General features: G+C 42.5%; 1 protein-coding gene and 1 non-coding gene across 7 annotated transcripts in view; one reads left to right on the forward strand and one right to left on the reverse strand.

Annotated features, from left to right (window-relative positions):
- Positions 1-3,557: 3,557 nt before the first annotated feature.
- On the reverse strand, positions 3,558-3,663 carry LOC116589567. Its single transcript, XR_004285340.1, has one exon. It is a non-coding gene; the product is annotated as a U6 spliceosomal RNA (small nuclear RNA).
- Positions 3,664-19,505: 15,842 nt separating this feature from the next.
- RAB23 (RAB23, member RAS oncogene family) overlaps positions 19,506-25,072 on the forward strand; it is a 39,631-nt gene continuing 34,064 nt past the window's right edge. For 5 of the 6 annotated variants that reach the window (XR_004285086.1, XR_004285087.1, XM_032340333.1 and 2 more), the window contains exon 1: positions 19,506-19,619. The gene's annotated coding sequence lies outside the window, so the exon portion shown is untranslated. The remainder of the gene's footprint in view (positions 19,620-25,072) is intronic. The other variant, XM_032340336.1, reaches the window with a different exon arrangement.

Below are 25,072 nucleotides of genomic sequence, written 5' to 3' on the forward strand. Positions count from 1 at the left end.
TCCCATTTTTTGCAATGGAGTTTTATTGGAGGCCATTCATTCTCACTGACCTGAAGAGCTGTGATCTACCATCTCCAAGCTGCCTCAGTCCCTAGCCTACAGCCAAGGGGATCAAGGAGCAGGGACCTGAATGTGTTGATTCTTAACATTTTTATTTATTATAAGAATGGAAGTAGGCCTCCTGGGTGGCTTAGACAGTTGAGCATAAGAATCTTCTTTTCTTTTCTTTTCTTTTTTAAAGATTTTATTTATTTATTTGACAGACAGAGATCACAAGTAGGCAGAGAGGCAGGCAGAGAGAGAGGAAGGGAAGCAGGCTCCCTGCCAAGCAGAGAGCCTGATGCGGGGCTCGATCCCAGGACCCTGGGATCATGACCGGAGCCAAAGGCAGGAGTTTTAACCCACTGAGCCACCCAGGCGCCCCCAAATCTTTTTTTCAGACCAGGTCATGACCTCAGAGTCATGAGATGGAGCCCCACCTTGGCTCTGAGCTCAGCACTGTCTGCTTGAGTTTCTCTCTCCCTCTCCCTCTGCCCCTTCCCTGCTCAGTTTCTTTACACCCATCCCTCAGATAAATAAATACTTTAAAAAAAAAAAAAGGGGGAAATTTAATTGCTTTTTAAATGATGGAACTACCAAGAGTCACACTTTACTTTCATCTGTCTTCTTTTAGATAGATAATAGTTTGGGACTATAATGGAATTCGGAGTATATTTGTCTTTTAGTCATATGTTCCCTAACAACCCCATTCCAATTTCATACCCTATTTCTAGAATGGAGCATACAATCTTAGGGCAGCCCTGCTGCTGTCCCTCATGAGAACTGCTTCCCAGGACAATGTCCCCATTCCCACCCTGGCTCTTCCCTTCAGCTGGCAGGACCTGCCAAGGAGTTGACAGAAGAACACTCAATGAGCATCAGCTAAGGACAGAATGGCAATACTGCCCAGTGTAAATCTGACAAATGTAGAACTGACCCTCCTCGTATTTTAATGTAAGAACCCTTGACATTAAAAAAAGAAAAAAAAAAAAAGATGAAGGAAAAAAATTCTGAAAGCTTTCAAAGGGCTAGGAAGGAAGGAAGAGAGCTAAATGTAGTGAGTGACCCGGGCCTTGCCCCTGTGCTTCCTTCCTGGTATTGGAAAGAGTACTGCATCCTCTAGGGGGCACTCTTCATACTGTCTTCCACAGGAATGAATGCCGTCCTTCAGGGATACGTTAGCCATTAACCGAGTGAGCTGAGCTATTCTGCAGAGGAACGGAATGAGTGCAGACTGGATCCTCTGTATTGATGCGGCTAGCACTCCGACTCAAAATGCTCAGAATTCACCCTAAAGAGATGATCAACTAATAGAGAACTCTGCTTCAACACTTTAAAATTGCAAAGTATGAAAGAATTTAACAACCTCTGAAAGTAATAGGGTTAAGGATCGAGCAAACAATTACATGTGATGATTTTCAAGTAGCAAATACCCATGCATGTGTCCCTTTCAAATGACTGATTGTGACAAATGCTCATACATTTGGAGCGCACATATGTGATAATGCTATTTTTGAAGGCTGGATTTTGTAATTATTCAAAGACAAAAACGAAAGCAAAAGCTGAGAATTTTGGAAGAGAAAAGGCAACAAGGACAGTAGTGAGCTTGAACTTGTTTCTATCTACTCAGAAGAAGCAAGCAAATGAAATGGACCTCTGTTTAGGGACACGACCACATTCTTCAGTTTTCAATCATGACCAAAGAGTAAGCAACTTGAATTGGGCCACACCAATCTTCAATTATCCAACTCAAACTACTAAGTATTGGTAGCACCTGGCTGGCTCAGTCAATAAAGCATGCAACTCTTGATCTCGGGTTTGTGAGTTCAAGCCCCATGCTGGGTGTGAAGCTTACTTAAAAACTTAACAAATTTAGAAAAACAAAAAAAACAACTAAACTAAGTATTGTAGCAAGCATATGTCACTTGCATATAGTTGGCATTCGAATCACGATGGCATTCGCTAACAGCTGTTTGGTGAGGGCCAATTTCAGTATCTAGTCCAGCTTTAATATGCAACTAAATTGGGCACAGTTTGTGCAGGAATTCGACAAAGGCTGTCAGAAAATATTGAAAAACCTGGCACTGGAAAACTGACCTAGAATTTGGATCCCGGCAGTATTATAAATACATCTCTAAATGTAATCACCAGACCTCGGGACTAAAGATGGCACAGCCCTAGGACAGAACACACGCAGCCGCTTTAAGCTTTGCTGCAGAAATACCTGGTGAGCTCCCAACTCTAGCTCTTATCAGGCAAGGGCCCCAAGAAAGCCCCTGACCTCCCTAGCTGTGAAGTCGGAATGATAATGCTCCTGTGAGTTAGAACTTTAAATGAGATGCAGTATGCAAGGTGCTTAGCATGGTGGCTCACACAGAAAACACTTGTTAAATAAATTTGGACAGGGGGCACCTGCCTGGCTCTGTTGGTGGAGCATCCAACTCTTGATCTCAGCGTTGTGAGTTCGAGCCTCACATTGGGTGTAAGGATTGCTTTAAAAGAATGCGGGGCGGTGGGGGGAGGCACCTGGGTGGTTGAGTCAGTTAATCATCTGCCTTCAGCTCAGGTCATGATCCGGGGGTGCTAGGATCAATTCCCGCCTTGGCCTCCCTGCTCAGCCAGGAATTTGCTTCTTCCTCTGCCTCTGCCTGCCTGCCTCTCTCTGTCAAATGAATGAAGTCTTTAAAAAGAATTTTTTTTAATTCTATAGTTATTTTGTACAAGGCAAAGTAAATTTATTATTTGGGGGTGGGACACAAAAGCTTCAAAATGTAAAAACTTTTCTTCAAGACAGACTGATAGAAGGGTCCCTGGGTGAGTCATTTAGTTAAGCATTCAACTCCTGGTCTCAGCTCAGGTCTTGATCTCAGGGTTGTGAGCTCAAGCCCCACCCTAAGCTTCATGCTAGGGTGTGCGACCTACATACATACATAAATAATAGAATTAGAAAAGAAACTTTGTTTCCAAGACAAAATTATTTAAACCACAGTGCTACTAAATTGCATTAAATATTCACTATCAATAAAACCAGTATGCTAAATATTGGCAGAGTATCTAAAGCATGAAATATTCATAAGATGTTTCAAATTTTAGGGGTGCCTGGGTGGCTTAGTGGGTTAAAGCCTCTGCCTTCAGCTCAGGTCATGATCCCAGGGTCCTGGGATCGAGCCCCACGTCAGGCTCTCTGCTCAGCGGGGAGCCTGCTTCCTCTTCTCTCTATGCCTACTTGTGATCTCTGCCTGTCAAATAAATAAAAAATTTTTAAAAAAAGATGTTTCAAATTTTAAAGAAGCTATGTTATACCTTTTACTATTCCACACTGTTGATATATATTACACCAAATTCTAGCTTCGAAATGTATTTATTTTTTGATTATTGGAATTCATCTTTCATGAAATTTTTATTAAGTAGTATATTTTAAATTAAGCTTGAGGACATAACTGCAACCCAAAAGCAATACATACAGGTGGTTTTCCATTCAAATTTACAAAAGCATTATTTAATGGTAACAAAAATACAGAAGTTTGGTTTTCCTTTTTTTTATTTTATTTTATTTTTTTAGGGGCCATGCTAATCTTCTCTGTATCGTTCCAATTTTAGTGTATGTGCTGCCGAAGCGAGCACTGGTTTTCCTTTTAATCCAAAGTTTTTTATCTTTATTTTTCAAGAGTTTATTTATTTTAGAGAGAGAGAGTGTATGCATACAAGTGGGAGGAAGGGCAGAGGGAGAGACTCTCACGCCCACTCAGCAGTGAGCATAGAGCCTGACATGTGGCTTGATCTCATGACCCTAAGACCATGCATGACCTAAGCTGAAACCAAGAGTTGGACACTCAACAAACTGAGTCGCCCACGTGACCCCCCAAATTTTTATTTTTAAAAGACCATTTACCAACATCCTATCATAGTTATTTGTTGGAGGCTACGGCGTGGTTGGAGTCATGGATCAAATCAGGCCCCAACTTGCATCTCCTTTAAAGTCCGGACGCCTTGATAAGGGGTTAAGGACAGGAAAGTTGAGTAACACTGAGGAAGGGTCTGTGCTACATGTCGTGTGCTCGCCTACATGACTTCCCACGCGCTCAGAAGGGAACAATGTGGTCAGGGTCATGAATTCTTAGTTGGTCCTTGTTGTTCCTGTACTTCCCATAACCCACTCCCTGGTTGATTGTCTTGCATCAATAGTAGCTAATGGCATTAGCCGTGACTACCTGGCATCACGAGATTTGTTTGTAGTTAATTTAAGACTTGTTCTAGGAACTTGCGGTCGTCTGACTAGATGCCGATGTATTATTACTCCTTCTATTGTGATCTGCCTTATAAATGCTTGTAAGATGTGGAATAAAATCTGCACTGTTGGACGTCCTCCTCAGTGCTCCTCCTGCCCCCATCTCTTTGTCTCTTAATTTCTTTTCACCATCCTCTTACCCTCATGTTCTGTTCGATTTGTCGCGCCAGCCACGACAGTTACTTCAACGGAGAAAAGAAAAGGAGCACCGTCTAATAAAAGTTACCACAGCCAAATCCTACAGTTCTCTAGGAAAGGTTTCAATTTTTTTTTTTTAAGATTTTAGTTATTAAGAGAGAGCTTGTGTGCATGAGCAAGAGAGCGCGAGCAGGGCGAGGAGCAGAGAGAGGGAGAAGCAGACCCTCTCTGAGCAGGGAGCCCACTGTCTGGGCTCCATCCCAGGAGACTGAGATCATGACCCCAGCTGAATACAGCCACTTATCCGACTGAGCCACACCGATTCCCCTAAATATACTCTATTAGCAAATGAATTCACTTATATAATAGGCTTATGTATTTTAGGGTAAAACCTAAAGCATTACAATAGTACACATATTTTTAACAATTAAAACTGAATAAATTGGGGCACCTAGGTGGCTCAGTCGGTTAAGCAACTGCCTCATGATCCCAGAATCTGGGGACCTAGTCCTGCATCAGGAACCCAGCCCCATGGGGAGTCTGTTTCTCCCTCTGACCCTCTCCCCTTTCACGCTCTGTGTCTCTCTCTCTCAAATCTTTTTTTAAAAAACTGAATAAAGTGACCTGTTAATTAGATGACTGCACAATGTGGGACAAATTTTTACCTCGCCAGTCATTTTCAGAGAAAGATACCCTGATGATACAGTAATGGGAGCCCCTGAGCAAGTTACCAGCAACTGTTTCAAAGGTTTGGAAAAGTTAACAACATTTTACATTAAAGTCATTCACTTTAAGTGAAACATTTGGTCCTGAGGCCAATTCCCCATTCTAAGGTCTTCGGAAAAGAGCCCAGTCTTTGAAAGTCATAGACACAATGAAGTACAGTATTGAGAGTTCTTTTTAAGCATTACATTCTGTGACTGAAGCCTCTTTGGGCATAGCAATCCCCGCCCCCAACCCACTATTCTTTCCTTTCCTTAACCTCACCCTTAAGTACACCCTCAGGGCAAAATGTCTTTGATCAGCACTGGAGGTCTGACTGTGACACTTATTCCACCTCCTGCGTAGTTCTAGGTAGCCCCAACCCGCCCCCCGCCCCCAGCGAGGACTCCCCAACCTCCAGGCTATAAAAACATGTCTTAAAGGAGATAGGGTTGGGGTGCCTGGGTGGCTCAGTGGGTTAAGCCTCTGCCTTCGGCTCAGGTCATGGTCTCAGGGTCCTGGGATCAAGCCCCGCATTGGGTTCTCTGCTCAGATTCCTCCTCTCTCTCTGCCTGCCTCTCTACCTACCTGTGATCTCTCTCTCTGTCAAATAAATAAATAAAACCTTAAAAAAAAAAAAAAAAAAGGAGATGGGATTGCAGAAATCTACTTGTCTTACTGCCAAAGACACACTTCTGTCCTTAAGCCCCTTCATAAACCGTTTCTTGTCAAGCTCTACCTACCAGTTTTTCTCTTTAGACTTACTGCTCCTTTTGCCTTTGGAGTCATTTTGCATAAACCCCCTTTCATGGAACACATTACCAACTTTTGAAACAAGCACCTAACTTCATTCCATTATGAACAAAGGTGTTCACCCTCTTTTCAGTAGTTCTTTTACTTTATTTTGGAAAAAAAAATGCATGTGCACTATCAATTTTGGGCAGATAAAATGCAATCATTGAGCCTGATTTTATTTAACTGCAGCTGAGCCTTGTATAGCATTGTATAACTGGGGTGCAGAGGAGCAAGAGTGCTTGGCTCCCAAGGTCTCAAACAGGCCAGGTTCAGCCACTCACCAATGACAAAATCCAAAGGCAGAGAGACAAGTGGTGGGGAAACAAGAGAAGAATTTATTTCAGTGAGGCCAACACCAGGAAGACAGTGGACTAGTGTTCCAAAAACTGTCTTCAAAAGTCCTGAAAACACTTCTATTTTTATATATGGAAAATGTGGGACAAAGGTCAGTAGGTACCTGCAGGCGGGCAGGAAAGGTCAGGTTGATCATTGTCTGGAGGTCAGTCATGAGGGGTCTTGCAGCATCAGGCAGTCCTTATTGCTTGAGGGGTAGTTCTGGTTCCCACCCCAGGATGCTTTGCCTCTTGGGTCTTTTGCCTGAGTTAAAACACAAGCCAGAGGGACACCTGGCTAGCTCAGTCAGGAGAGCATGCATGTCTTGATCTCCAGTTTGTGAGTTTAAATCCCATGTTGGGGGACGCCTGGGTGGCTCAGTTGGTTAAGCAGCTGCCTTCAGTTCAGGTCATGATCCCAGCGTCCTGGGATCGAGTCCCACATCGGGCTCCTTGCTCGGCGGGAGGCCTACTTCTTCCTCAGCCTCTGCTGCCACTCTGCCTGCCTGTGCTCGCTCGCTTTCTCTCTCTCTCTCTCTGGCAAATAAATAAATAAAATCTTTTAAAAAAATAATAAATCCTATGTTCGGTGTAGAGATTACTTAAATAAATAAGTAAATAAACTTAAAAAAAAAGATAAGACAGAATGAAACAATCAGAGACTAAAGATTAAGGTCAAATAGAGGCAGTTGAGGTGACAGCTGGTTCTTTCTCAGTGGGGTTTAGGGGTGCTGAGCCCTGTGCAGTTGAAAATCCACATATAACCTTTGGCTCCCCAAAAACTTAACTACTGATAACCTACGGTTGACCAGAAGCCTTCCTGAAAACATAAGCAGTTGATTAACATATGTCTTGTGTTATATATGTATTATATATAGTATTATTATAATAAGGTAAGCCAAAGAAAATGGTATTAAGAAAATCATAAGGAAGAGAAACTACACATAAAGTACAGTACTGTATTTATTTAAAAAAAATATATATATATATATCGCTCGCTTTCTCGAAGTGGACCTGTGCAATTCAAGTGTATCTGTGCCTGTATTTCTCCTTCACTGAGAAGAGAAAAGGTGTTGTGATTATTGACTCATGGCCCAGCTTTTTATTTTTTATTTTATTTTTATTTATTTATTTATTTATTTTTAATATTTTATTTATTTATTTGACAGACAGAGATCACAAGTAGGCAGAGAGGCAGGCAGAGAGAGAGAGGAGGAGGAAGGCCCCCTGAGGAGGAGAGAGCCAGATGCGGGGCTCGATCCCAGGACCCTGAGATCATGACCTGAGCTGAAGGCAGAGCCACCCAGGCACCCCATGGCCCAGCTTTTTAGAAAGAAATTCTTTTAAAATATGGAAGGTCAATTCATTGATCCTCTTCAGTGCTAGAAATTCCTTCCAAAAGCATCCAGTTTTCATTGCTTTAACTTTGTGCTTGCTCAGCAGCTTCGGACTTGTAAATTGGTCTTCTAAATGCACCTACCCACAAGAAAGAAAAACAGTCAGGAAAGACAAACGAGAAAGGTGGGAAGGTAAGATGGCGGCTTCTGCTATTTTTAAGCAAGAGATGGTGCTGTGTGAAGTCAGGTCTGTTTACCATCCTTGGTATATAGTCTACTGTGAGTTATGAAACTAGCATTCTGTTTTGTGGATATAGGTTGGAAGATGATTGGTATCCCAGTCCCTAATTATCTCTTGAGAAAGCTGATAAAATTTAATTCTTTTTTTTTTTAAGATTTTATTTATTTGACAGGCAGAGATCACAAGTAGGCAGAGAGGCAGAAAGAGAGAGAGGAAGGGAAGCAGGCTCCCTGCCAAGCAGAGAGCCCGACCTGGGGCTTAATCCCAGAACCCTGAGATCATGACCTGAGCTGAAGGCAGAGGCTTTAACCCACTGAGCCACCCAGGCGCCCTCTTTTTTTTTTTTTTTTTTTTTTAATTTAATTCTTAAGCATACAAATCTGAGGAGTAGAATCTGGACCCACCATGTGGCCCAGAAACCACCTCAGGTATCTCTGTAATCATATTGTAAGGGCCTATTTAGCCAGAGTGATTCCATCTTGGATTAAACAGCCATTTTGTTGTTTATGCAGTAAAACTTAAACTGTCCCTTCCTCCCTTCCCCCCAGGAGACTTACTTAAAAACAAGTAAAACCAGTACCAGGTAACAAAGCCCAAATACAAGGGTGGGTCAGGCCAGGTGGAGACATCCAATGAGGGGGGGCGCATACTGTCTTCCTAGTTACCAAGGAGTATGGGCCTCACCCTTTGGGAGCCTTTTGGGCGCCAATTCTTACCAAGGTGATAGGCTAGTTCAAGTGTCTACTATAGGGTAAATTGTAATTCAGTTGGTCACTTATGTGTGACCTAGCATGACTGGTGTAGCTTTCTGTGTGTTACAGTCTCATTGGCGTGGCCAGGCCCAACCACATGGCCTTTGCCCTTAAAGGCCAGTCTGTGAAGCAGAGAGGGGTCACCCTGTCTATAAGAGGCGAGACCCTGAACGTTCGGTTTGATTCTCGATGCTTGGCGCAAAATAAAGCTTTGCTTGACCTTCGCTTTGTATCAGTCTTGCTCCTTTAATCACGGACCCATTACTGGGGGACCTTTCAATATCAGTTCATTATCCTTGCAACAACACTTGTTTTGTCCTGCATTCTTTCTGCCTCATTTGAATAATGTCCCATCAGGGAGAAATATTTTAGGAGGAAATTCAAGACATACTATCATTTTCTAAATAGAATTTCTGAATCTCTGTAGGTTCATAATGGCAAAGCTAGCCGATATGTTTAGAAGGAACCAGCTATGACTTGGGTTAGAGAGAAAAGCATAAATACCTTGCTGGGGCCACAGACTTTATATCCATTTGACCTTAAATTCTGGAGTAATTGAGTTCATTGTATTTGTATTATTAAGGACTCATAGAATATGGTGTAAATGAAATTTTTACACAGAGAAGTACAAGCTCACTATTTCGATAAATCTTGCCAGATCACTGTCGAAAAAGATTGATTTCATTTCTCTTCCAACAACGTATGAGGCTTCCCCCTCTCCTGAGAGTAGAGCAGTCCAATGAAACTTTCTTAAGCAGAAATTGCATAAAGCAAAGAAGCAATTACCATTAATGTACATGGAAAAACTTTTTATCATCCTCAGACCCGCCCAAGGAGCCCCCCAAAATAACTTCTCTTAGGCTATTCTGATCTCTTAGAGCATATCTTGTCAAGAGATGCCCAAAACAAATTGAGATAGAGCACAGAGGCTCACAGACACAGTTCAGAGCTTTGGCAGGTTATGCTGAGATGCTGGGTGTGGTTCTCAAGGAAGGACCCTGGCAGGGCCATCCTCTCTGCTCCCCATGTCTGCTGCTGGGCTGTAATGGCTCACTGCAAAACAAATGCTAGATGTTATCTTTTCTCTTTCTCTATCTCTTTTTTTTTTTGTTAAAGCAAAAATCCTCTTTGGGTTTTTTTGGTTAGTGAAAGCATGTATTAATGTAGGTCTTCCATACAAGCTAGGTGGCATAATGGAAACTTGTGAAAAGCAGGGAATAACTATATTATATCTGTTCATCCACAACTTTATTCACAAAGTATTATTAACCTGTTAAATTTTGTCAGTTTGATATAAGAAAAATTATATCATTATTGTTTAATTTGTAGCTCCTTTATTGTACATATTAATACACTTTCATGGCAGTTGACTACTGTATTTCTTTCCAGTATCTCACTCTATCATCTTTGCACATATTTCTATGCAGTTGATGGTCTTTGGCTTAGTGATGAGTAAGAGTTCTTTGTATATTAAAGAAATTAGCCATTTATCTGTCAAATGTTGAGAGTCCTTTTTCTTAATTTGTTATTTGTCTTTTGCATCATTATTTGTAGTTCAAGGTAAGGATTTTTTTCTTTTGTTTTTTAAAGATTTTACTTATTTATTTAACAGAGAGAGAGAGAGAGAAAGAGAGAGACCACAAGTAGGGTGAGCAACAGGCAGAGGGAGAGAGAGAAGCAGACTTCCTGCTGAGCAAGAAGCCCGATTTGGAGCTCCATCCCAGGACCCTGGGATCATGACCTGAGCCGAAGGCAGACGCTTAGCTGACTGAGCCACTCAGGTGCCCCTCACAGTGAGTTTTTGAGACTAGTATTTACCAAGAAAGAATAAGACAATCTCTGACTGTGGAGGCCAAGAAAAACAAGGCTGTACCCATCCCAAGCCTTGACATAAGTATGGCCATCTTGGCCCTGGCAGCCATCTTAGGTCTCTGGGACTGGTAAATGACCCCTGGCTCCAGGAAGACTGACTGGAGCAAACACAATGATCAATCAGGAATAGGATGGCTTATCGTTGTAATGACTCATGTCAGGAATAACATGGCTTGATGTTGTAGTAGGTCATGTCAGAAAGAAAAAGGAAAAATAGGAACATAGGGCTAGAAGTCATGGCCCAATCACCTACTGACACCCCTGCTCTGACTGTAAAACTGTAAAAACTCTGACTGTAGTCTGGTTCGGGGTCTAAGTCCCTACTCCGCTGTGTTGGGTATACTTGGGCCCAAGCTTAAGCTTGCTGAATAAACCCTCGTGTATTTACATCGGTGTTGGCTCCTTGGTGGTCTCTTGGACTTGAAAACTCAGGCATAACACTGACTACATCAAACTAAAAACCTTCTGTATAGCAAAAGAAACAATAAACAAAATGAAAACACAACCTACAGAATGAGAGAAAATATTTGCAAACCTTCTGATGAAGGGTTGACATCATATAAAGATCTCCTACAACTAATAGGAAAAGTCCAGGGACTCCTGGCTGGCTCAGTCAGTAGAACATGTGACTCTTGATCTTGGGTTGTGAGTTTGAGCCCCACGTTGGGTGTGGCTTCTGAATATATACTATCTATGTGATGTGGGAATAATAAGTTGAAAATTTAATATAATATCAATCTCATTTGCTTTTAAATGTAGGGTTATTCATATATTCCATCCTTATTTTAAGAATTTAAATCAAAGGGACACCTGGGTGGCTCACTTGGTTAAGCAGCTGCCTTCAGCTCGGGTCATGATCCCAGCATCCTGGGATCGGGTCCCACATTGGGCTCCTTGCTTGGCGGGGAGCCTGCTTCTCCCTCTGCCTCTACCTGCCACTCTGTCTGCCTGTGCTCACTCTCGCTCCTCTCTCTCTCTGACAAATAAATAAATAAAATCTTAAAAAAAAATTTAAATCAAAGAGTGGGTAACAACATGGTGACTGTTGATTAAGCTCTTAGAAATGCAGTTAACTGGACTGCCTGAGTGGCTCAGTGGGTTAAGCCTCTGCCTTCTGCTCAGCGGGGAGCCTGCTTCCCCCTATCTCTCTCTCTGCCTGCCTCTCTGCCTACTTGTGATCTCTCTGTGTCAAATAAATAAATAAAATCTTAAAAAAAAAATGCAGTAACTGCCAGATCATTGGAAGGATGTCTAAACAAATGTTCTAATAGCTGTACGAGGAAGGACATTCCACAGATACACTAGGAATCAGAAAGTTGCCCAAATAGTACAGCCCTTTCAGAGAGGACTTCTCTCAGCACACTACTTCAACAAAAGCACATTTATATACAAGAATGACCCGGTAGTGAAGAACAGGAAAAAAAAAAAAAAAGATTTTTTTTATGTTCTAATAATTGATAAGCACCCTAAACCCAAAAGTGTATAAGATGGTACAGACTAGTCCATATGAGACAAGAACAACTGATGACAACCAAAAAAGGAAATCTAGAACTTGTACTATATTCCCTAACTCACATTGGCTGGGGATTACAGGTAGTACCATAGAGACACTATCAGCAAGTTCATGTGATATTGTGATGAATAAGAAGTATATGTTTGGTGGGACGCCTGGGTGCCTCAGTTGGTTGGACGACTGCCTTCGGCTCAGGTCATGATCCCGGAGACCTGGGATCGAGTCCCACATCGGGCTCCCAGCTCCACGGGGAGTCTGCTTCTCTCTGACCTTCTCCTCGCTCATGTTCTCTCTCACTGTCTCTCTCTCAAATAAATAAATAAAATCTTTAAAAAAAAAAAAAAAGAAGAAGAAGTATATGTTTGGCCTTTGTTCCTATTCCTGGCATAGACTTCCTAAAAACTTTGGAATATCCTAAATGTTGACAGCAGCAGAGGTGTCTCTTGTTATGTTAATGAGGTGGATTTTGCTTGCCCCCTAAGGAGGGAGAGCTGCTTGCCAGGAGAACCAACCAGGTGATTAGAGGTTGGAACTTCAAGTCTCACCTCCTGCTCCCCAGACGCCCCCTCCCACCATTACCTCTGGGAGGGGAGAGGGCTTGGAGGTTGACTCAGTCATGAATGGCCAATGGTTTAATCAATCATGCATATGTAGTGAAGCCTCCATAAAAACCCAAGAGGACTGGGCCAGAGAGCTTTTGGGTAGATGAAGCAATGGAGATGTGGGGAGAGTGGATGCCCGGAGAGGGCATGAAGCACCTTGCTCTTCCCCTACCCATCTCTTCCATCTGGCTGTTCCTGAGTTATATTCTTTTATAATAAACTGGTAATCTAGTTAAGTAAAATGTTTCTCTAAGTTCTGTGAGCTGCTCTAGCAAATTAATCAAAACCAAGGAAGAGATCATTGGAACCTCTAATCTGAAATGCGTTGGTCAGAAACACAGGTGATAACCTGAGCTTGTGACTAGCCTCTGAGGTGTGTGTGGGGGGGGGGTGGGGGTGGAAGACTATCTGGTAGGACTGAACCCTTAACCTGTGGAATCTTAGGCTATCTCTAGATGGAAAGTGTCAAAACTGAGTTACATTGTAGGATACCCAGCTAGTGTCCAAGAATTGCTTGGTGGGAAAAACCCCACCCACTGGAATTAGGAGCCAGAATCTCAGTGGCTGTTCAAAAAACCTGTGAATCATTCCTGACATCCCCTCTTGTCCCTGTTTCATAGCCAAGTCCTATGGAGTCTACCTCCAAACCTAAAACCGAATCCATCTGCTTTTTTTTTTTTTTTAATTATCTATTTATTTGACAGAGAGAGATCACAAGTAGGTAGAGAGGCAGTCTGAGAGAGGAGGAAGCAGGCTCCCCGCCAGCAGAGAGCCCAATGCGAGGCTCGATCCCAGGACCCCGAGATCATGACCCGAGCTGAAGGCAGAGGCTTAACCCACTGAGCCACCCAGGCAACCCCCCATCTGCTTTTTTGTACCACCCCTGTGACCACCTCAGTGACGCCTCCATCAGCTCTCACCTGGACCAGCCTTCCATGGGTCTCTTCGTTTCACCTGTTCTGTGCTTTCATTAGACAGCAGCCAGAGGAATCTGCCACGTGGATCTCCTTATCCCTGCACTAAAACCCCTCAAGGGCTTCCCAATGTACTTGCAGTATAATCCACTTTGCCTATCCTGACCCACATGCTCTGGCCCCTGCTTCCCTCACAACTTCATTTTATACCACTTTCCACCTTACTCCTGCACACCAACTCCTTTTCAGTTCCTCAAACCCACCAAATTATTTCCTGCCTCTGGTCATCGTACTTGTTGCTCCTTCTAACTTAAAATGTTTTTCTGCCCATTCTTTAGCCAGCTAACACATGTATCCTTCAGATACCTGATGAAATATTACTTTATTGGAAAGGTCTCTCTGACTCTCCAGTTTAAATTAGGGCCTCTTTTATATACTGGTTATTTTGTTCATGTATGTAATTTTTCTTTAATGTTTTTCTTTTCACTCATCTACAATTCATGATCTCTAAAAAGTTTGTAGCTCATAGAGTCAGACACACGTAGAAAAACTAGCAAAGGACAACGGATACTTTTTGCTGGGTCAGTGAAGGTACTAAATTTGAACAATCAGTAAATGACTTGAAAATACAACGTTTCAGGGGTACCTGGCTAGCTCAGTAGTAGAACATGAAGCTCCTGACCTTGAGATTGTGAGTTCCAGCCCCACCTTGGGCGTACTAATTACTTAAAAAAATTTTTTTTATTAAATAACTTTTTTACAGTGTTTCCCCTAAATAGTTTTGTATAACTCATTTCTAGACAACAGCAGGTAAAATTTCTTTCAAAGTCTTTTAGACTGGGGTGCCTGGGTGGCTCAGTCAGTTAAACATCCAGTTCTTGATTCCAGCTCAGGTCATGATCTCAAGGTCCCAAGATGGAGCCTTGCATGGGCTCCACACCCAATAGGGAGTCTGCAGGACATTCTCTGTCTGCCTGTCTCTCTCCCTCTCAGCTTCTCCCCCCATCCCCAGCTCACACGCACATTCTCTCTTTCTCAAATAAATAAATAAATAATCATAAAAACCATAAACAAAAGCAAAACAAAAAACCAAGTCCTTCAGACTAATTTCATTAAAAATTAGTCTACAGCACCACTGCAGCATTTTTTTCCGTGTAGGCTTTCATTACATCACTGAAATAAGCCCTACAGTCTCTACTGTGTCCTTGGGTATATCCTTGAGTCAAATAAAAAGGAGACTTAATTGCAGTTGACTGTCCAAAATCCCATGGATATGGAAAAGGCCTTCAAGAAGTTTTTCTCCGATTCGAATCCTCACATTCATTCTCTGCTACCATTAGAATTTTCTTTTTCTTTTCTTCCATTTAAAAAATTGTAAGATATATTTAACATAAAATTCAGCGTTTTTGACCATTTTTAAGGATACAGTTTCAGGGGCATTAAGCACATTCACACTGCCATGCAACTATGGCCACCATCCTTCTCCGGAACATTTTTCATCCTGCAAAATGGAAACTCTGTACCCATTAAACTCTAACTCCCCATTCTCTCCTCTCCTCTGCCTTTGGCAACCACTATCTATGAATTTGACTACTTTAGGTACCTTCATCCATGATGTACTATGTGTCAGAATTTCATTCCTTTTTGAGGCTGAATAATATATCATTATATGTTTGTTGTTTTTTTTTTTTAGTTTAGAGTGTTTTTTGTTTTTGTTTTTTTTTATCTCCACACCCAACATGGGGCTCAAACTCCCAACCCCCAGATCAAGAGTTGCGTGGTTTTCCTTCTAAGCCAGCCAGGCGCTCCATTTCGTTGTATGTTTATGTTTATATGACATTTTGTTTATCAGTTCATCTGTTGATGCATATTTCAGTTGCTCCCACTTTTTGGCTATTGTCAATAATGTTGATATAGACATAGTTACAAACATCTCTTTGACTCCTTGCTTTCAGTTCGTTTGAGTATATAGTCAGAGGTGGAGTTGCTGCATCATACGTTAATTCTATTTTTAATTTTGTGAGGGACTGCCATACTGTTTTCCATAATAGTGGTACCATTTTACATTCCTACTGACGGTGCACAGGGGTTAAGATTTCTCACCATTGGGGCGTCTGGGTGGCTCAGTGGGTTAAGCTACTGCCTTCGGCTCAGGTCATGATCTCAGGGTCCTGGGATCGATTCCCGCATTGGGCTTTCTGCTCAGCAGGGAGCCTGCTTCCCTTCCTCTCTCTGCCTGCAGTTCTGCCTACTTGGGATCTCTCAAATAAATAAATAAAATCTCTAAAAAAACAAAAGCAAAAAAAAAGATTTCTCACCATTGTTTGTTGTTTTAAAGCTCTTTATTTTTATTTTTATTTTTTAAAAGATTTTATTTATTTACTTGACAGAGATCGCAAGTAGGCAGAGAGGCAGACAGAGAGAGAGAGAAGGAAGCAGGCTCCCCACCAAGCAGAGAGCCCAATGCGGGGCTTGATCCCAGGACCCTGAAATCATGACCTGAGCTGAAGGCAGAGGCTTTAATCCACTGAGCCACCCAGGTGCCCCTTAAAGCTCTTTAAATTTGTTTTTTGTTTTAAAACAATTTTTTAAAGATTAACATATAATGTATTATGGGTTTCAGGGGTACAGGTCTGTGATTCATCAGTCTTACATAACACCCAGTGCTCACCGTAACACATGTCCTCCACAATGTCCAGCACCCAGCCACCCCATCCCTCCCACCCCCCAATTTCTCACCATTCTTGCCAACGCGTATTATTTTATTTGTTTTGTTTTGTTTTAAAGCAGCCATTCCAGTGGGTGTGAAATAATATCTCATTGTGGTTTTGATTTGCATTTTACTAGTAATGAGTGATATTGAGCCTATTTTCGTGTACTTATTAGCCAATTGTACATCTTCTTTGGAGAAATGTGTATTTAAGTCCGTTTGCCCATTTCTTTTTTTATTTTGTTTTATTTTATTTTTAAAGATTTTATTTATTTATTTATTTGACACAGAGAGAGAGATCACAAGTAGGCAGAAAGGCTGGCAGAGAGAGAGGGAAACAGGCTCCTCACCGAGCAGAGAGCCTGTTGCTGGGCTCGATCCGAGGACCCTGAGATCATGACCCGAGCTGAAGGCAGAGTCTTAACCCACTGAGCCACCCAGGCACCCACATTTGCCATTTCTTAATTGGATTTTTCCTTTTCTTTTAAATTGGGGTGAGTACATTACTCAAAGAGACTACTAACCAAATCATGGAAATAAATCAATTGGCTACTTGACATTAAATTTCTTGTTAATAATCACTATGTTTACATTTATAAAACTGTATCGTAATTATATGGTAAAACAAATTAAAAATTAAACATTTTATTGTATTTTATTTAAGGTGTTTTATTTAACTGAGAGAGAACAGAGTGTGAGAGAACACAAGTTGTGGGGCAGAGGGAGAGGGAGAAGCAGACTCCCCACTGAGCAGAGAGCCCAATGTGGGGCTTGATCCCAGCACCCTGGGATCATGACCTGAGCCAAAGGCAGATGCTCAACTGACTCAGCCACCCAGGAGACCCTAAAATTTAAAAGTTTTAATTTTACAAACTACTGCACATGAACTATAATTCACCCACAGAAAAATGTACATAGAAGAGTACAGTTTGGTGAATTTTCACAAATGAACACACATGTGTAACCAGGGCCAAGATCAACAGAGAGAGCCTTACTAACACCTTGGACTCCCTCAGCAGTCACTATTCCTTTTCTGCCAAGGTAACCATTATCCCAAATTTTAGCAGATAACTTTTCCTGTTTTTGTACTGAAATGGACTTAGTAGGTACTTTGTGAGTCTTATTTTCTCTCTCTCTCTCTTCCTTCCTTCCTTCCTCCTTCCTTTCTTTTTTCTCCTTCCCTCATCCTTCCTTCCTTTCTTTGATTTATTTTGGAGAGTGCATGCATGCCTGCTATCTGCAGGGAAGAGGGGCAGAGGGAGAGGGAGAGAGTATCCTGAAGCAGACTCGCCACTGTGCTCAGAACCTGATCCCAGGACCCTGAGACTGAGAACTGAGCCAAAATTGTGAGCAGGCTACTCCACCAACTAAGCCACTCAGGTGCCCTGGACCTTACTTTATATGCTCAAATTTACATTTCCGCAGTTAAGCCATTTCATGTTGGTTGTTTTAGGTCAGTCTTCTCATTGTTGCATAGTATTCCATTATATGAACACTGAATTTATTAATTTATTCTGTTGTTTATGGTCTTTCGGTTATTTTCATTTGAGAGCTGTTAAAAAAAAAAAATGCAGCTGTGAACATTCTTGTTTGTTGGTGCACCGTTAAGACCTCATTTCTCCTGGCTGGATTTGTAGAGGTGAAACTGCTTGTTGGGTCACAGGGTAGGCTACTTTGGTAGATAGAACCAAACTGATTTTTTTTTTTTTAAGATTTTATTTATTTAGTTGACAGAGATCACAAGTAGGCAGAGAGGCAGGCAGAGAGAGAGGAGGAAGCAAGCTCCCTGCTGAGCACAGAGCCCTATGCAGGACTCCATCCCAGGATCCTGGGATCATGGGATCATGACCTGAGCCAAAGGCAGAGGCTTTAACCCCACTGAGCCACCCAGGTGCCCCAGAACCAAACTGATTTTTAAAAGAGTTGTTCTAGCTTACATTCCAGAAGCAGAGTAGATGAATTCAGTTACTCCACATCCTTGTGGTGTGGGAAACAAAGGCAAAAGAAAAAATTAAATTTCCTTACTACTTAGAACCCACTGACAAGTCCTTGAGACAGGCAGAGTGACGTTCCACTAGGAACTCAGTTGCCTTTATGTTAATGCTTTGCTCAGGGCAAAAGGCCATCTTAGCTTAACATTGTCCTGACCTCCCCTCCCTGCCAGGATCCTGTAAGTCTACTTTAATATATAAAGATTCCTTTGGACACTTCCTTTATCTTTATCCCCCAAGATACATGTTGACAACCATCCTTCAACCATGTAGCCCACTGATAAACAACTGACGGGTCTCATGATGACTGAGGTTTTATTAGATGGTAATAAATGACATTTTCCTAAGAACTGCTAACCCCCTCAAGGTCCTAAAAATCTTGCTTCCCAAATTCCTTGGAGACTTACTACCCCTAACCCCCTCCCAACTTGAAAGTACATAATGTGTCACTCCTCATGATCCCAGTGTAGCTCTTTCTGCCCACTCCTGTGCCCAAGCTTTAATAAAACCACCTTTTTGCACATAATTCTTTCTTAGCCATAGGCTCCAAACCCCATTTCCTACTTCACTTGGGAGTATTATTCCGACACTTGGTGTCTTCCTTTATTCCCCTTTCTATTGTATTTTGAAATAAAAAACAACTCAAGCAAAGTTTAGATTGCTTTTGGGGGGACCTTTTAGTTGTTGGTTTGGTTCTCTGAATTGTTAACCATCTAAGACATCTACTTTGTCCAGTCGCAAGGTGTTGACTGTGAGTGCGTCCTCGGTTTTGCTTAGCACTTTTCGCTCACTCTACCCCTTGGAAGAAAATGAGGTGTGCGTCCAAGGCGGAGCAGGTCCTTTGGGTACTCTAAAAGTCTGGTCACTTAGTAGGCGAAACTTAGGCGGGCCTTCGTCTGTCAGTTTTTTTTTACTAGGGTCCACGATCTGGGCGCTCCCGCCCGCCGCCGGTCTCCCCACTGCCGCCGGGTCCCGGGAGGGATCGGGAACGCGAAGGAGCCGCCCTGCGGGGCACCAGCCAGAACAGGGGTGGAGCGGGGCGGGGGACCCGGTCCGCGCGGAGCATGCGCAGACCAAGCCCAGCGCATGCTCCGCAGAGCGGCGGGTCCACAGATGAGGGGAGTCGAGTCTCCTGCGCCCCTCCACCCCTGCCGGAGTTGCTGCAAAGGCGCTTGTTCCGAGCCCCGGCTTCCAATAAAGTTCGTTAAAAAAAAAGTCATAGTCATTCTTAAGAGAGCGAAGGAGGGCGCGAGCCAGCAGGGCGGCCCCGCCGGGGTTGCTGGCGCCCTGGGAGGAGGAGGAGGAGGCGGTGGCGGCGGCGGCGGCAGCGGTTGCGCCGCGACCAGGAGGAGCCGGTCGCGCCGGGCGGCGGGTCCGCGGCCGGCGGGGGACGGTGAGTAGCGGCTTGCACTCCGGACAGCGGCGCTGCTCTCACTCGCCCTGTCCAGCGGCTGAGGGCTCCCCCGGCTCGGCTGAGGAAGGACCCGCTTCTCCCTGGGGTCCCGGGATGTGCCGTACCCCGGGGACTGTAGAGGGGTGTGGGGGGCAGGGGCCTCTAGGCCCGGGCTCCCATCCCCCCGGCCCCGGCCGCGGAGCGCCCGCTCCCCAGCCGCAGAGCGCCGTGCCCAAGTTCCCGCGGGAGGAGGTGGGCGGCAGTACCTGCCCGGCCTCCGCTCTCAGCGCCCCGCGGCCCGGGCTCCCAGGGTGTGCGTCCCTGGCATTGCCCCTTGGGCGGGAAGCGGCGAGACGCAGCGGGGGCGAGGCGCTGGCCTCCAGCTTGGCGGAGCACCCAGCTTCTCGCCTTCTTCCAGCGCCCACATGGGGAGGGGGCGACCCAGGCCGGGGCCGTCGCCAGCAAGGGGCGTCAAGTGCCGGGTTCGGTTTGATCGGAGGCGGGGTCTCAGGCTCTGCCCTGGGTTTTAGAACCCGCTCCTTCCTGCGGCGGGGCCCCCTCCTTACCCGCGGCCCCACCCTTCCCTAGTTTCTTGCTCAGACTGCTAGAATATGAATGAGCCAGACTGCACTATTTCATTGACACTGGCTGCCACAGAATTACTTAACTCGGAGAACAGAGGAGCCGAGGAGCTCCCAGACGTAAGAACTTGAGGGTGTGTGCGAGCGCATTAAAGAGTCTGAAAGGGTCGTTTCTTTAGGCTTTATGTAACTCCTAACGTTGTCTAGGTGATTTCATCGAACCTAACAAGCTTTTCAGTGTTATAAACACAGTCGTACCTGTACTTAAGTACCTTTTCTAATTTATTAGACTGCATTGGTTGGAAACCTTTTTTTTTTTTTTAATTAAATTTGGGGAAAACGGCATTTAGAAAAGAGTATTTATGCAAAGCGTTGCTGTAAGCTTTTTAATTATGATACTCAGCATTATCTTATTTTCTAAGAACTTAGCTGTTTGGATAGAGTGCTCTATGTTTATAGAGCAGTAGTAGCTGATAATCACCAGACTGGCTGTGTTAAAATCTGATTGCTCTTGTCTTCTTTTAAATTTTATTTTTAAAATTATACGGTAAATTTGTCTTTTTAAGGGGTGTGCAGTTCTATGAATTTTAGATTAATGCTGTCACCACGACAATCAGGGCATAGAACAGTTCTACCCCCCCCCCCCCATGCTTATCCTTTCATATCCTTCCCTTACCCCTAACCTTCGGCAATTTCTAAACTTTTCCAGATGCCATGTAAGTGGACTCATACAATATGTAACCTTTTGATGCTGACTTCTCTCACTCAGGATTTAGGAGTGCCTTTAGGATTCCTCCAAGCTCTTGCATGTATCAAGCATTTCTTCTTTTTTTATTGCTAAGTAGTGTTCCGTTAGATGGACGTTCCACAGTTTGTTCATACATCCACCGACTGAAGGAGATTTGAAGTGTTTTCAGGCTTGGTGATTATGAATAGAGCTGTTATAAACATTCGTGTACAGGTTTTTGTGTGAACACAAGTTTTCCTTTCTGGAGGGTATTGCTAGGAGTGGGATTGCAGGATCATAAAAAGGATGTTTAACTTTATAAGGAACTGTCATGCTGGTGTTTCCAGAGTGGCTGTTAGCATTTTGCATTCTTACAGGCACCGTTGGAGAGTACCCATTGTTCCACATTCTTGTATGCACTTAGTATTGTCAGTAATTTTAAATTTAACCATCTCATAGGCATGTAGTGGTATCTCATAGTTTTAGTGTGCCTTTAACTAATGACCAATGATTTTGAATATCTTTTCATGTGCTTATTTTGGCATATATAATCTTTGATGAGTCTCTGGGCAAGAGTATTTATTGCCCATTTCTCAAATGGTTGTTAGTTTTCTTATGGGTTTTTTTTTTCTTATGTTGAGTTTAGAGGGTTCTTCATATGTTCCAGATACAAGTGGTTTGGTAGATATGTGCTTTGCAAATACTTTCTCTCAGTCCGTAGCTTGTCTTCTCATTCTTTTAACAGTATCATTCATAGAGCAAATGTTTTTAATATTTGTGAAGTCTAGTTTAACAGTTTTTCCTCTTGTAAAATATTTCTTCTAAAAATTATTGTTTTATTTTTTATTATTTTATTTTTTAAAGATTTTATTTATTTATTAGAGAGACAGAGACAGTACTTGAGCACAGCGTGGAGGGTGGGGCATGGGCAGGGGGAAAGCAAGGGGAGAGGGAGAAGCAGACTTCGTGCTAAGCAGGGAGTCCCACCCCACTCTGGGTTCCAGGGCTCAGAGATCGTGACCTGAGCCAAAGGCAGGTATTTGACTGAGGCACCCAGGTGCCTCTGAGATTTTATTTTATTTACTTTTATTTTTTTTAAGATTTTTATTTATTTATTTGATAGAGAGAGGTCACAAGTAGGCAGAGAGGCAGGGGGAAGCAGGCTCCCCGCTGAGCGGAGAGCCCGATGTGGGGCTCGATCCCAGGACCCTGAGATCATGACCCGAGCCGAAGGCAGAGGCTTAAACCACCGAGCCACCCAGACGCCCCATCTGAGATTTTATTTTATTTATTTATTTTTTAAGATTTTATTTTTTTGACAGAGATCACAAGTAGATGGAGAGGCAGAGAGAGAGAGAGCGAGAGAGAGAGAGAAAAGCAGGCTCCCTGCTGAGCAGAGAGCCCCATGCGGGACTCGATCCCAGGACCCTGAGATCATGACCCGAGCCGAAGGCAGCGGCTTAACCCACTGAGCCACCCAGGCACCCTGAGATTTTATTTTTAAGTAATCTCTACACCCAACATGAGGCTTGAACTCACTAGATCAGGTGGCAGATTATATCGACTGAGCCATCCAGGTGTCCCTACAGTTTTACTTTTATTATTTATTTATTTTTATAGTTTTACTTTTAGATCTATGATCCATTTAAAAAAAATTATTTGTATAAGGTATGAGGCTTAGGTAAATGCTTTTTTACATATGAATGTCCTATTTTCCACCACCATTTGTTGAAAACAGTCTTCATTGAATTGTTTTTGTACCTTTTGTCAAAAATCATTTGGCTGAATTTGTGTGGGTCTATTTTGGGGCCCTCTGTTCTGTTCCGCTGATTTATATATCTTTCTCTTTACCAGTATCACACTTTCTTGACTTGTATAGTTTTATGGTGTCTTAAAAGTGGCCAGTATGATTTCCTCCGATTTTGTTCTTTCTTTTTTTTTTTTTTTAAGATTTTATTTATTTATTTGACAGACAGGGATCACAAGTAGGCAGAGAGGAAGGCAGGCCGAGAGAGAGGAAGAAGCAGGCTCCCCACGGAGCAAAGAGCCTGATGTGGGACTCGATCCTAGGACTCTGGGATCATGACCTGAGCTGAAGACAGAGGCTTTAACCACTGAGCTACCCAGGCACCCAGATTTTGTTCTTTTTAAAGATTGTGTTAGCTATTCTAGTTTATTTGCCTTTCCAAATGACATTCAGAAATGTAAAGAGAAAGATTACGTTTAGAATCAACTGCAGAAAATCCTGCTGGTGCTTTGGAATTGGATTAAACCATGGATCAATTTGGGGAGAAGTGCTGTTTTTACTTTGTTGAGTGTTCTGATCTGTGAACATGCACATCTTTTCATTTATGTAGGACTTTGTTTCATTAGTGTTTTATAGTTTTCAATATATAGGCCCTTCCTGTACATGTTTTGTTAAATTTACACCAAAGTATTTAATTTTGGGTGAACTTTTATAAATGTCACTTAAAAATTTTGTTTTCAGGGATGCCTGGCTGGCTCAGTTGGAACAGCATGCGACTCTTGATCTTGGGGTTGTGATTTCCAGTCCCATGTTGGGTGTAGAGACTACTTAAATAAATAAAACAAATTTAAGAAATAACAATGTAAATTGAAAAATTGTACATTGTTAGGGTATAGAAATACAATTCAGTGTTGTGTGTTGCTCTTGTATCCTGTGTCCTTGCTAAACTTATTTATTAGTTTTAGGATTTTTTTTTTAATTCCTTTGAGTTTTCTGTAAAGACATTCGTGTGATTTGTGAATGGGGACAGCTTTATTTAATCTTACTCTTCTAAGAGTTTTACTTATTTTTTGTCACCTAGTTTCTGTCTAGGACTTCTGTGTATGATGAATAGGAGTAGTGAGAGTGAGCATACTTACCTTGTTCTCAGTCTAAGGGTTAAAGCAGTCAAGCTTTCAGGGGTGCCTGGCTGGCTCAGTCAGTAGAGCCTGCAACTGTTGCTCTCAGGGTCCTGAGTTTGAGCCCCCTGTTGTGCATAGAGTTTACCTGAGGGGGTAAAAAAAGGCAGTCAGGCTTTCAGAGTTGAGTATAATGTTAGCTGTGGAGTTGCTCAGTCAATTAAGCAGCTCCCTCTTGATTTTGGCTCAGGTCACGATCTCAGGGTCATGAGATGAAGCCCTGCATAGAGGTTTAAGATTCTCTTTCTCCCTCTCCCTATGCCCTCCCCCTCTTAAAAAAATTGACAGCTTAGCTGAAATGGACCAATTCCTTAAGAAGCATTAACTACCACAACTCACTCAATATGAAATCAATGATTTGAATAGTTCTATAACTATAAAGGAAATTGAACCTGTAACTTAAAAACTCAGAGAACTCTCCAGGCTCAGGTGACTTCACTGGAGAATTTTACCAAACTTTTCAAGAAAGGATACCAATGATATACATTTTCTTCCAGAATATAGAATAGAAAGGAATACTTTCCAACTTATTTTATAAAGTCAATATTATTTTGATACCAACATCACACAAAAACAGTACCAAAAAACAAAAACAACTGGACAAAGACACACAAAAGTCCTCAACAAAATATTAGTAAATCAAATCTAGGAATATATAAAAGGAATAGCTAGGACCAAAAAAAACAAAAAAAAAAAAACAAAAAAAAAAACCCAAAAACGAATAATTAAGACCAAGTAGGCTTTATTCTGGGAATGCAAGGCTGGTTCAATACTCAAAAAAAAAAAAAAAAAAAATCAATCGATGTAATCTACCAAATTAACAAAGTAAAAAAGAAAAACCTCACCACCTCACCACCCTATCAACAGAAACAGAGGAAATATATAACAAAATTCAACATCCGTTTGTCAGAAAAATAGTAAGCAAACTAGAAACAGAAAAAGCCTTCTGTTTCTAGTTTGCTCCTACCACATTCTTCTTTTCATTCTGTTACTCTTTTTTTTTTTTTTTACATCATTTAATTATGTTTGAGGTGGAGCCCTAGAACCTATACTTTAACAGATCTTCCTAGATGATTCTTATGATTATGCAAGTTTGTGAAGCACTAGGGACAATTACTGAAACTCCATGGGGAGTGGGGAGGAATGTTCTTCCTGTTTCAGACTTGTTTTGTGTAGTGGTTGTGTAGATGGATTTTCAGTTAACAGAGTTGGAATATAAT

Source organism: Mustela erminea, chromosome 4 (assembly GCF_009829155.1).
Source record: "Mustela erminea isolate mMusErm1 chromosome 4, mMusErm1.Pri, whole genome shotgun sequence".
NCBI lineage: Eukaryota > Metazoa > Chordata > Mammalia > Carnivora > Mustelidae > Mustela > Mustela erminea.